This window comes from Gopherus flavomarginatus, chromosome 8, assembly GCF_025201925.1.
Source record: "Gopherus flavomarginatus isolate rGopFla2 chromosome 8, rGopFla2.mat.asm, whole genome shotgun sequence".
In the NCBI taxonomy this organism is placed as follows: Eukaryota; Metazoa; Chordata; order Testudines; family Testudinidae; genus Gopherus; species Gopherus flavomarginatus.
The window spans coordinates 101,786,967-101,799,542 of record NC_066624.1 but is presented as its reverse complement, the minus strand read 5'-3'; the positions used below and the strand labels follow the sequence as shown (position 1 = coordinate 101,799,542).

The following is a 12,576-nucleotide window of genomic DNA, read 5'->3' as shown; positions in this document are numbered from 1 at the left end:
ACTTGAGCACTTTATAAATGTCAAAGTCTAGTTCTGTATTCATTGCAGGGGAATCCCACTGGAATTTGCTATATGAACTTTATGAGAGCAGGTATGTTAATTGTTCCATACTTACTGCATGTTAATATCTGCATATCTTGTGTCCTTATAGTTCTGGATCTTCGCTGTAGGTTAATATCATGTCCTTTCTCTCTGGAAAATGCAGTGACACACCACATAGAGGAAATTTACTCTGTATTTGCCCACCTTTCCGATAGAGTCCTGCACAGATAAACATCTGCTTCTCACCTGGTCAATCCAAGTGTGAAACCTTTAGGGATTTTGATTTTGAGCTCTATTCGTATTCAGAGGAAAAAAGAGCAAAAGGATGCTTGAAATGTCAGGCTCGTATTTTATGGAGTGAACAGGGTGGTAGTTGCAGTGGTGGATGGATAGACTGTTTTCTTCTTCCTCTTCTATGGTTGCTATGTTCCAGTTTTGGCTATCGGAAGTCCCCTTTTTTATGGGTAGTAGGTATTTTCAAAATGTAGGATGTGATTCTGCTCTCTTACTGCTCTTACCCCAGTGTAACTCCATCAACTCTGTGGTGTTATACCTCACCTACACGAATTTAACTGGGAATGGGAGCGGGTCCCTCACTGCTAATGTCTCTATATTCCCCAAGCAGCTCTTCACACTTGGACTGCTTCATCAATATAGAAGGCCCGAGTCACTTTCTCTCTTCCAGCCCTCCCATTCACTTCAGTCTAGACCCCGTTCCCCGACAACCCCTTAAACTTTCATCCCAAATTACATCACCACAGTTACATTTCAACTCTTCTTCATGATAGTCCATCTCTGTGCAGCATTTTCCCCTTTCTACCATACAAGAGTAATCGACAACACTTTCTCTCTAATTTTCCTCTCCAAACAGCGTTCAGTGATACTGAAGGATACTATATGAACCAAGATTGTATTGTATAGTGGAACAAATAGCAGACACTTAAGGACTGACAGATAACATTCTCTTTAAGAGAGAGGGTCAATTTCCAGTACAATAGTTGCTAGCCAACCGATTATGAAAGGGAAATAAAGACAAGGTTGGCTTTTAGTTTTTAAGTGTATTCCCGATTGTGCTGGCAAAGTAACCCTGGACACAATGGATCAAATTAATCCCGGACACAATGCTGTTTATCTGTACTACACCAGGGATGAATCTGGCCCATTGGCTCCAAACCCTCTTGGATAGCTCCTGAAATCATATGGTGAAGTTATATCAGAAAAGAGCTTTAATGTCTTTGAGGCTGAGCTACAAAAGGGTCAGATCTCCAGCTGGGGTCAGTTGAGTGTAGCCCAGAGTTTTTGGACCTGAGAGGTGAAGACTGCAAGTAGAAAGAGACACAAGTAAGGTGGAAAAAAAAAAAAGAGTTGAAGAACAGTGTGAGGGAGCATCCCCCTGCCATCCGAATCAGGAGAAGGTTAACGAGCTCTTCTTGGCTCAATCCTTACCTGCAGAACCTGCTCCAGCTGGAGGAAGCGAGCTTAAAAAGGAGAGCTGGTCACAGGAAAGGATGGCAACCAGTAGAAGGAAAGCTGCTGCCCCTTGGAAGGAGCTGACTAGTTACAGAGTAGTGGAGAGGGAAACAGTTGACAAGCTTCCGCTGCCCACAAAGACTTACTAAAACCCAGAAAGACCTTTGAAAGGGTCGGTGGGAGAGAGGTTCTGAAACTGAGTTAGACCCTCACAAGAAATGCCCTGCCTATCACAGACAGCACCATGAAAGAAATCTTTGCTTTAGTGTCTTTGTATGTCTGCTTCAAGAAAACTTGTAAGGGTTTATAAACTCTGACACTTATTTAAAGATAGATCTTGTCGAGCACCTTGGACTTCCCAATCTATTTCTTTCCCATTACTGGGAAGATGATGAGCCAATTGTTGCCCTTAAGTACCACAGAATTGATTCAGCTCTCAGGACTACTCTCATAGCTACTTTTATATTCACTCCCTATAGGATACTGAGGCTAACTCGACAAGGCAGTTGAATTCTTTTTCAAGGGCAGAGGATTAGATGGTATTTCTAGAGGTTCCACAAGCTACTATTTTACACAGGATTTTTTTTTTAAATTATCTATATCTCCAGCTAAACGAGATCAATGCAAAAGCGAACTGCCATTGCTAGTCTAAATTGGATAACTGAGTTTATGGGTCTGCTGGTATCAACATACATAGTTCCACTGAGGAATTTGAGGTAGGCTCTTCATTATATGCTTTTATGGTACTTAGCACAACATGGCCCTAACTCACGATTGGCATACCTAAGCACCGCTGCAAAATAAATATAATAATTGAACCAATGGAGCTATATCTACCCACACCAGCAGAAAATGTAGGGCCCTGTATTACTTGCCAGAGTGGAAGATTTACCCAAGATATTCTTTTTTTGTTATATTCATAATCATTCACCATTTATACAAGCTACCAGGCTCTTTAAATTTAAAAATACATATATATGCTGGAAAGTACCATGAGAGCTTTATTAGACCTCATACTCTGAAAAAAGCTAGTTCCAGTGGAAGAAGACATCAGTTTCATAACATGGATGCCAAAGCGAAACAGCACTTTAAATTGATAACTAAAAAAATCTCACATACTCAGCTTGAATTGGTTACCTAAAACCAGCTAAAGATTTAGGACAGTGATAAAAAGTTGAATCTGTTTAAAAGTTTATGTTACCAACAGAGCTGAGTGAAAATTTTTTGCCAAAAATTGCAGATTTGAGTCAACTGAAATTTTTCATAAATTTATGTTTGCCAAATTACTTCAGTCCAAGAATAAAAAAACCCACCAAAAATGTAAACATTGTTCAACATTTTATAAAGCAAACATTTCAGCTTTTCAATTCAAAATAACTTCTTTGCTCTGAATATCAATTCTATTTTTTCTTCTAAAAAAGAGGTTAAAAACCTTCAAAAATGGAACAAAACATTTCATGTAATCTGAAATTTTTTTCAACATTCATGGTTTGCTGACAGTTGTGAAAAAAATTGTTTCAGATAGATCCAAAACACTTTTTCCTTTCACTTTTTTGGTTTGATCACTAAACTAAAAAAATCAGATATTCACACAGCTCCAGTTAGCAACTGCACACAGATATGACTGCAGGATCAGGACTTCAGATACTTGTATCAACTCCTTGATGTACAACTGACTTTTGTGTTCACAACACAATACTATTTAAAGACAACTTTTCACAGGAAATATGTCATTGGTTCAAGCCTGAACTTGTGGCCAAAACAAATCCTTATGCATCATATAATTTGAGCAGCTACCTTGAAAGAAAATGGGCTATTTTGGATATTATCTCCATTTTATTTGCTGAGTTCCATTGCTCTACTTGGGTAGGGTAGTCTATCAGAGGTTTAGTGCCAAAGGTAACCTTGTATTATTCACCAGAGTGTTCCCAGATGGCTTTTTAAGGACATAAGAGAAACTGAAGAGGTAATGAAATGTTAATTTCTCCTGTCTAGAAGTGGACTAATGCAACCATTCCTTGGTCAACATAAGCCAGATGAGAATTTTAGGAATTCTGGTTAATTATTGTAATTTAGGGATCTATCTTTTCATTACTTACCCTCATCAGTTAGATTTACATCTTAAAAGAGAAAGGGAAACCCTTTAAAATATTGGATTTGAGGATTCTGAGGGAATGACCACAACAGGTAATGACCAAGTGATTCATCCCGGTGCCCTTTCCCAGCTTCTGGAAAACAGAGGATAAGGACATTTCAGAGCATGGTTTTGCATCACTGCCTCTCCTGACTAATAGCCATTGATGGACCTGTCTTCCATGGACTCATTTAGTTCTTTTTTGAACTCCGTTATAGCCTTGGCCATCATCCTTGGCATTCTTCTTTGTACAAAACCAGTGAGTTATTTCTCTTCACATTCTGCCTGTTATTCAAAAATAACCACATATAATCGTTATTATTATTTTTAATGTGGAGAAAAGGAAAGCAGTTTGGGAATAAAACAACATAGTGTGGAAAAAACATAAATTTGGAAATACACATTCATTTTACAATGAGAACAATTCATTACAGCTCTTGAGTGCTTCATGAGTGTGGGAAAACTCCGCAGCTTCATCCAAACATTCCATAAATCTTACAGACAGAGTAGGCAACTCCTATTTTCCTGAGAGAGTAAGCACTTCTTTGTAACTTTAGGACATTTGTAATACAGGCAAACCCTAATTAGCGGGATTTCAGATGCTCTGAAATTTAGATACTATGGTCAAGGTTTTCAAACGTAATGTGTGACTACTTGAGTAATGCTGACAAGAGTTTTCAGAGTAGATGTTCAGCATTTTCTGCAAATTAGGCTCCCTCTAAGTATTTCAAATTGGGCACCCAAAATCATTAGCTATTTTGAAAACCTTGGTCACCCTAAGTATCAAATCCACAAAGAACACAGTTTTCTTTATCTGAAATTCCAATTATCGGATGTGTTGGATCTCTGCCCATCAATTCCTGGAACATTTGGATAATTGGGATGTACCTGTCGGTAAATTGTAATTAATATTTTTAAATGGTTCTGAATGTCTATTGACGTCCCGAGTGGCATTAGCTATTGCATCCCAGGTTCTTTTTTATATTCTCCCAGGTTCTACCATATTTTAGGGCCCTAGGATCCATGTTATGAACCAGCAGTTTGAGAGGAAATGGTACAATTCATTGACAAAGCCAATAAAAAATCAAAGCAAATGAAAAAAATTCCATATAATTCAGTGCAATGCATTTTAGATTCGTATCTTCATATTCCAGTTTAATCTCTAAAAAAATATAATTCAGGAAAAAAATAAAGACTAATTCACAATTACAACCACTTTCACGTCATGTCAGTTTCTGCATTCCATTTCAGTGTCTTTCTTTATCAACACTGATATATGATGTAAAAATTATAGCAATGGTATAAAACAGGTAATATGTGCTTCTTAATCCAAGTATGTAGAATCTACTTACATTAATAGTCAATTTTATCTTTTTTATTATACTATGCTACACATTCATACAATGTAAACTATTTTCCAGAAAGAAGCTGTTATACCTCCACACTGTGCCCTTTAATGTATTATAAAAATCAACCTTTCATTGCACATTACCACACAGTATGAGATTTATTGGTTCCCTGGAATCACTATATCAAGTCTATATTACTGCCTGGTCAAAATCCTGGTTACTTAATCTTCTTCTGAATTGACTAGCTATCATTTACTATAGGTGAGCGTATTTTGTATGTTAACTCTATTTTACTCTTTGAAAAGTTAGAAGGAGACAGAATGAGAGACGCATACATTCACTCTGTTTCTCATATTCTGAGTCAAAGTTGTTCATTGATGATGCAATTTGATAGATGCTTTTTATAGCATTTTGCAAAATGTGAAAATATTTGCATATTGCATCTGATCAGATAAATCCCATAAGAAGTTATGGGACACCGTTTCAGCATGAACTAGTGTTTTGAACATTAGCACTAATGACAGCACTAGGATTAATCCCCATGGGACAAGGCAGTGATATGAGGGCTCAGAGGTATAGAATGCATAGGTATGAGTACAATATTAAAATCCTTTACTGAAGCACAACAACAGAATTTTCCATAAGAAAACATCTGCTCATACTTCTTCACTTCTTTCTTGTTCTCTCTCGTTGTGTACAAATGGTTAAAATATTTGAGTATAAAGTGTTCCCTGAATTCTTTCTGCTTTCATTGGATGAGGAATTACATTAATTTTCCATTTCTCTTAGCATACCAAATCATAATATACATGATAAGAGTATGTTGCCCACTAACTTCCATAGACTGCAGATGGAAAACAAAGAGCTTTTGTCTTTATCTCATCTGATGCAAACATGAAATATTAAGCATCTCCTTAATTCCCCTCTAGCGGACTCATAGAATGTAAAAAAATGCAGATGCTGAGGCCAGGAAATGAGGGCAGATAGGGGGGAAAAAGTCCAGCTGAATGTATGAAAAGCCACAAATAGTGTACAATACCAGATTGCCACAAGGCAGAACATTCTAGTAAGTACTGGAAACCACTAGTGCCTTAATGTTCTGGGTGGGGCTGCAAAGCAGCCTCAAAACTGCTCTATCCTATATCAGCTGATCAGGGCTCAAGGTTATGCTAACTGGGAATCACAGGAGCACATTGGGAGCTCTGAACCATCTCGCCATTGTGACATGGACACAAGGGGCCTGGAGAAGGGGGAAGTCACAGGAATTCTCTGTGAAATCTCTAAACCCCTATGCACACTGGCAGAATTCCCAGCTGGCCAATTAAACCAACTTTCTAAATACTGTAGTTGAGGATTTGGCCCAATGACTGTGAATGTGCAAGTCATGCCTGATTTCCTGTCAAATAAAAGATGGTTACTCACCTTTGTAACTGTTGTTCTTCGAGATGTGTTGCTCATATCCATTCCAGTTAGGTTTGCGCGCTGCGCGTGCACGTTCGTTGGAAGACTTTTACCCTAGCAACTCCAGTGGGCCGGCAGGTCACCCCCTAGAGTGGCGCCGGCATGGCGCTCGATATATACCCCTGCCGGCCCACCCGCTCCTCAGTTCCTTCTTGCCGGCTACTCCGACAGTGGGGAAGGAGGGCGGGTGTGGAATGGATATGAGCAACACATCTCGAAGAACAACAGTTACAAAGGTGAGTAACCGTCTTTTCTTCTTCGAGTGATTGCTCATATCCATTCCAGTTAGGTGAATCCCAAGCCCTACCTAGGCGGTGGGGTCGGAGTGAGAAGTCGCAGCATGGAGCACTGCAGAGCCGAAGGCCGCGTCATCTCTTGACTGCTGGACTAGGGCATAATGGGAAGCGAAGGTATGGACGGAGGACCAGGTTGCCGCCCTAAAGATCTCCTGGATGGGCACGTGGGTGAGGAAAGCCATCGATGATGCTTGCGCCCTGGTGGAGTGCGCAGTCACATGGCCCGTAGGGGTGTGGGCCTGTCATAACATTTTTCCCAGATCTGGACCTTAGCGTCCAAAATATGGGTGTTAGCATGAAAACCTCCAAGCTTAGTTTCCAGCTTGGACCTGGTAAAGCTGCCACCAGCCAGGAATTATACAGTGCCTAGCTCACTGTGGTCTCCCCGAAACCTTCCCTGGGGGACCCCCAGACTCAGATGCCTTGAGTCTTACAACAAAGGGAAAGAACCCCCTCCCCTTGTTTCCTTGTTACTTCCTCCCAGGCTCCCCTCCCTGGACGACCCTAGGAGATTCCCTGCTTCCAGTCCTGGAAACACAAGTACCGAGAGATCTAATCTCTCCCCCTCACCCAGAGGGTATGCAAAGTCAGGCTTAGTAAATCTAACACAAAGAGATTTCCCCCTTGACTTCTTCCTCCCACCAATTCCCTGGTGAGCTGCTGACTCAATTCCCTGGAGTCCCCACTAAAGAAAAACTCCAACAGGTCTTAAAAAGAAAGCTTTATATAAAAAGAAAGAAAAAAGGACATTAAAAATAGGCTCTGTATCAAGTTGACAATAAACACGGTCAATTACTTAAAAGAAAAATGAATAAACAGCCTTATCCAAAAAGAATACAATTTAAAACATTCCAGCAACTACACACATGTAAATACAAAAGAAAACAATATAAACCTATTGTCTTACTATCCTTGTACTTACAATTTGGAAACAGAAGATTAGAAAGCCAGGAGATAGAAAAACCACTCTCAGAGCCGAGAGGGTCAGACCCAAGACAAAGAACTCACACCCAAAACTTCCCTCCACCTAGATTTGAAAAAGTCTTGTTTCCTGATTGGTCCTCTGGTCAGGTGTTTCAGGTTCCCTGTGTTAACCCTTTACAGGTAAAAGAACATTAACCCTTAGCTATCTGTTTATGACAGGGCCAAGTCATAACAGGTCCTGATACAGGACGTCACCCACGAGGAGATCCTCTGTGAGGAAATGGGTAGCCCCTTGATTCGGTCCGCTACCGCCATGAAGAGCTGGGGGGATCTGCAGAACGGTTTGGTCCTTTCCACATAAAACGCGAGTGCCCGGCGGACATCAAGCGAGTGGAGCTGTTGCTCCCTGTGGGACGAATGGGGCTTTGGAAAAAAAACGGGGAGAAAGATCTCCTGGTTGACATGAAAGGCTGAGACCACCTTGGGGAGAAAGGCAGGGTGTGGCCTCAGCTGCACCTTGTCTTTATGGAAGACAGCATACGGGGGATCTACCGTGAGGGCCCAGAGTTCCAACACCCGTCTGGCTGAGGTGATGGCCACCAGGAAGGCAGTCTTCCAGGAGAGAGAGAGCAGGGAGCCAGTTGCTAACGGCTTAAATGGCGGGCCCATGAGCTGAGTCAGAACCAGGTTGAGATCCCAGGTAGGGGCAGGGGGTCGAACCTGGGGGTAGAGACGTTCTAATCCTTTTAGGAATCTGGTCACCATAGGGTGAGAGAAAACCGAACGGCCATCTCCCCCCGGGTGAAAGGTGGAGATAGCTGCCAGGTGAACCCGAAGGGATGATATCGCCAGGCCCTGCTGCTTGAGGGACCAGATGTAATCTAGAATATTGGCGATAGAAACCTCAGTGTGGAGGAAACCCCTCTCCGTGCACCAACAGGAGAAACACTTCCACTTGGCTGAGTACGTCGCTCTAGTGGAAGGTTTCCTGCTGCCCAGGAGTACTTGACGTACCGGGGTAGAGCACCGTAGTTCAGACCTGGTCAGCCACGCAGGAGCCACGCCGTGAGGTGCAGAGACTGGAGGTCCAGGTGAAGGAGCCTGCCGTGGTCCTGGGTGATCAGGTCCAGGTGAAGGGGCAGGGGGACTGGGTCGGCTAGAGACAGGTCCAGCAACATCAGATACCAATGTTGCCTGGGCCACGCTGGAGCTTTCATAATCAAGCGGGCCCTGTCCCTGCGCACCTTCAGAAGGACCTTGTGGATGAGCGGAAACGGAGGGAACGCGTAGAACAGGTGCATCGTCCCCGGAATAAGGAAGGCATCCGCTACCAACCCTGGTTCCCGGTCTTGAAAGGAGCAGAACTTCTGGCATTTCCTGTTCCCACTGGATGCGAAGAGGTCCATCCGGGGACAACCCCACCTCTGGAAGAGTGAGAGGGCGACGTCCGGGCGAAGGGACCATTCGTGCAAAAGGAAGGATCTGCTCAGACGGTCCGCCAGCGTGTTCCGTACTCCGGGAAGAAAGGATGCCATGAGGTGAATGGAGTGGGCTACACAAAAGTCCCAGAGCCGTATCGCCTCCTGACATAGGGGAGAGGATCTCGTGCCGCCCTGCTTGTTGATATAGAACATGGTCGTCGTGTTGTCGGTGAATACCGAGACACGGCGACCTTGAAGCTGATGGGAGAATGCTTGGCAAGCAAGGCGGACCGCTCTCAACTCCCGTATATTGATGTGGAGGGCCACCTCCTGAGGAGACCACTGACCCTGTGTCCTCAGGGATCTGAGGTGGGCCCCCCAACCCAGATCTGAGGCTTCCGTTGTTATGGACACCGACGGCTGGGGCGGATGAAATGGGAGCCCCGCACACACCACGGACTGGTCTAGCCACCACCGCAGGGAATCCAATACCTCCCGGGGGACGGTGATAACCGCGTCCAGCCGATGCCTGACCGGAGGGTATTGGCTGATAAGCCAGGACTGGAGGGGCCTCATGCAAAGCCGCGCATAACCCGTAACGAAGGTGCAGGCCGCCATGTGGCCCAAGAGGGTTAGGCACATCCTTATAGAGGTCAAGGGAGCCGCTTGTAGACGCCGAATGATGGCCGACAGCGTTTGAAACCTGGACAGCGGCAGAATGGCCCTGGCCAAGGTGGAGTCCAGAATGGCTCCAATGAACTCTGTTCTCTGTGTGGGAAGCAGAGTGGACTTGTCCACATTGAGGATAAGGCCCAAATCTCCAAAGAGCCTGCTGACCGTGCGGACATAGTTGAGGACCTGCGACTCTGACGTGCCTCGAATCAGCCAGTCATCGAGGTAGGAGAATACGTATATGCGACTGCGTCGAAGATGGGTGACAACGACAGCCATGCATTTCGTGAATACCCTCGGGGCCGTGGAGAGGCCAAACGGGAGGACCGCAAATTGATAATGGTGGCGGTCGATCACGAACCGAAGGAAACGTCTGTGTTGCGGGAAAATGGCTATATGAAAATAAGCATCCTGCATGTCGAGGGCGACGTACCAGTCTCCAGGATCCAGAGATGGGATAATGGTCCCCAGGGATACCATGCAGAACTTCACCATATATCTGTTGAGTTCCCGCAGGTCGAGGATGTGTCTGAGGCCCCCCTTGGCTTTGGGGATCAGAAAGTAGCGGGAATAAAACCCCTTGCCCTTTTCGTTCTCTGGAACTGCCTCTGTGGCTCCTTTGTCAAGGAGCGTCCGCACCTCCTGAAGGAGGATTTGCTCATGAGAGGGGTCCCTGAAGAGGGACGAGGGTGAGGGGCGGGAGGGAGGGTGCGAAATAAATTGCAGACGGTATCCCGTTTGCACCGTGCATAAGACCCATCGGTCGGATGTTATTTGGGTCCACACCAGGAGGAAGAATGAAAGACGGTTGGAAAACCGAGGGGACGGATCCGTGGAGGAAACTGGTACAGCGTCCTTGGGCGCACCTTCCAAACGAAGGTTTTGGGCCAGGTGGGGCTTTAGAGAAGTTCTGATTCTGGCCCCCTTGGTTGCCCGATTGTCTGCGCCGGCCATTCCTGCTTCGGGGCCTGCTAAAGTCTCGACGCTGGCGGGGCTGGGGATAGGGCCGGTGCTGCTGCTGCTGAGGCCGGAAGGGCCTGCGCTGTGTCCCGGGAGTGTGCATCCCTAGTGAGCGCATGATGACCCTATTGTCTTTCAGGCTTTTCAGCCTGGGGTCAGTCTTCTCTGAAAACAGGCCCTGACCTTCAAACGGAAAATCCTGGATGGTGTGTTGGAGCTCCGGAGGAAGGCCAGAAACCTGTAGCCAGGAGATGCGGCGCATGGTAACTCCAGAAGCCAGAGTTCTGGCGGCCGAGTCTGCTGCGTCCAAGGATGCCTGCAATGAAGTTCTCACGACCTTCTTGCCTTCATCAAGAATTGCAGCGAATTCTTGACGCGCATCCTGAGGCAACAACTCCTTGAACTTATCCACCGCTACCCAGGAGTTATAGGCACAGCGGCTAAGGAGTGCCTGTTGGTTAGACACCCGGAGTTGGAGGGCGCCCGCTGAGTAGACCTTCCGGCCTAGCAGGTCCATGCGCCTCGCCTCTTTGGATTTCGGTGCTGGGGCCTGCTGCCCGTGGCGCTCCCTCTCGTTCACAGACTGCACGACGAGGGAGCACGGCGGTGGGTGGACATGCAGACACTCATACCCTTTGAAGGGTGCCATGTACTTGCGTTCCACCCCACGTGCAGCCAGAGGTATGGAAGCCAGTGACTGCCAGACGGTATTGGCATTGGCTTGAATAGTCCTAATGAAGGGAAGGGTGACTCTGGTGGGAGCATCCGCTGAGAGAATGTTCACCAAAGGATCTTCGATTTCCGAGACCTCCTCAGCCTGCAAGTTCATGTTTTGAGCTACATGCCTGAGGAGGTCCTGGTGCGCCCTGAGGTCGAGTGGGGGGGGACTGGAGGATGATGTTCCCGCCACTGCCTCATCGGGGGAGGATGAAGAGGAGACCCCCGGTAGGAGCGGGTCCATGGGGGGCTCCGTCTGTACCAACGCCTCTGATCCTGCAGGGAGCTCAGGGTCCTGCTGGTTAGACCGGTCTTCCCCCGTCGGAGAAGGGGGAGGGCGAGACAACGAGGTCTCCGGAGCCCAGCACTCAGATGTCGCTGGTCGTGGTAAAATGTGCTGAGAGCTCTGGGCTTGACGGTATGCCCAGGGTGTCCAGAAGCCCCACTGTTGTGGTCCCTGTTCCTGCGGGGGGGAAGTCTTGGAAGAGGGCAGCAGGCCTGTCCGTGTCCAGAGCGTACATGCTGTCTGCCTGCGATGAGACAGATGGCTGCCGGGACGGCCATGGTGGGGCCGAACGGGGCTGATAGGGCTCCCTCGGCCTCGATGTCGAAGACCTCCTCGGTGCCAGGGACCGGTACCGGGAATCGTACCGGTGCCGGGATCGGGACCGGGACCTGCCGCCAGCCCGGTGCCGGGAGGTCAACCGGGACCTGCCACCGGCGCGGTTCCGGGAGGTCGACCGGGACCGGGACCTGCCGCCGGCTCGGTGCTGGGAGGTCGACTGGGATGCTGACTGCCGACGAGAATGGCTTCTCGAGTCTCGTTGCCGGTAGCGGCGACTCAATCCAGACCGGTGCTGGGAGTAGTGAGACTGCCTGGAAGATGACCGGCGCTGCGAGTACGACCGGTACCGCCGTGGGGAGCGGTGCCGGGACTGCGAGCGGCGCCTGGAGCGAGAACGTCCACGGTGCCGGGACCTCGATGGGGATCAGTGCCGGCTAGGCGAGCCCGGAGACAGCACTCGCATGGTCGCAGGCTTGCCTCTAGATAGAACCCGCACCGGAGGCACCGGGGGTTGAGGCAGCATGGGCTCAGTCAGAGCAATTAGGTCCCGTGCCGAAGCGAATGT

General features: G+C 46.9%; 1 protein-coding gene across 1 annotated transcript in view; it reads right to left on the bottom strand.

Annotated features, from left to right (window-relative positions):
- The window catches only part of NAALADL2 (N-acetylated alpha-linked acidic dipeptidase like 2), a 1,166,543-nt gene that overhangs the window by 235,697 nt on the left and 918,270 nt on the right, over window positions 1–12,576 (bottom strand). The window lies entirely within an intron of this gene.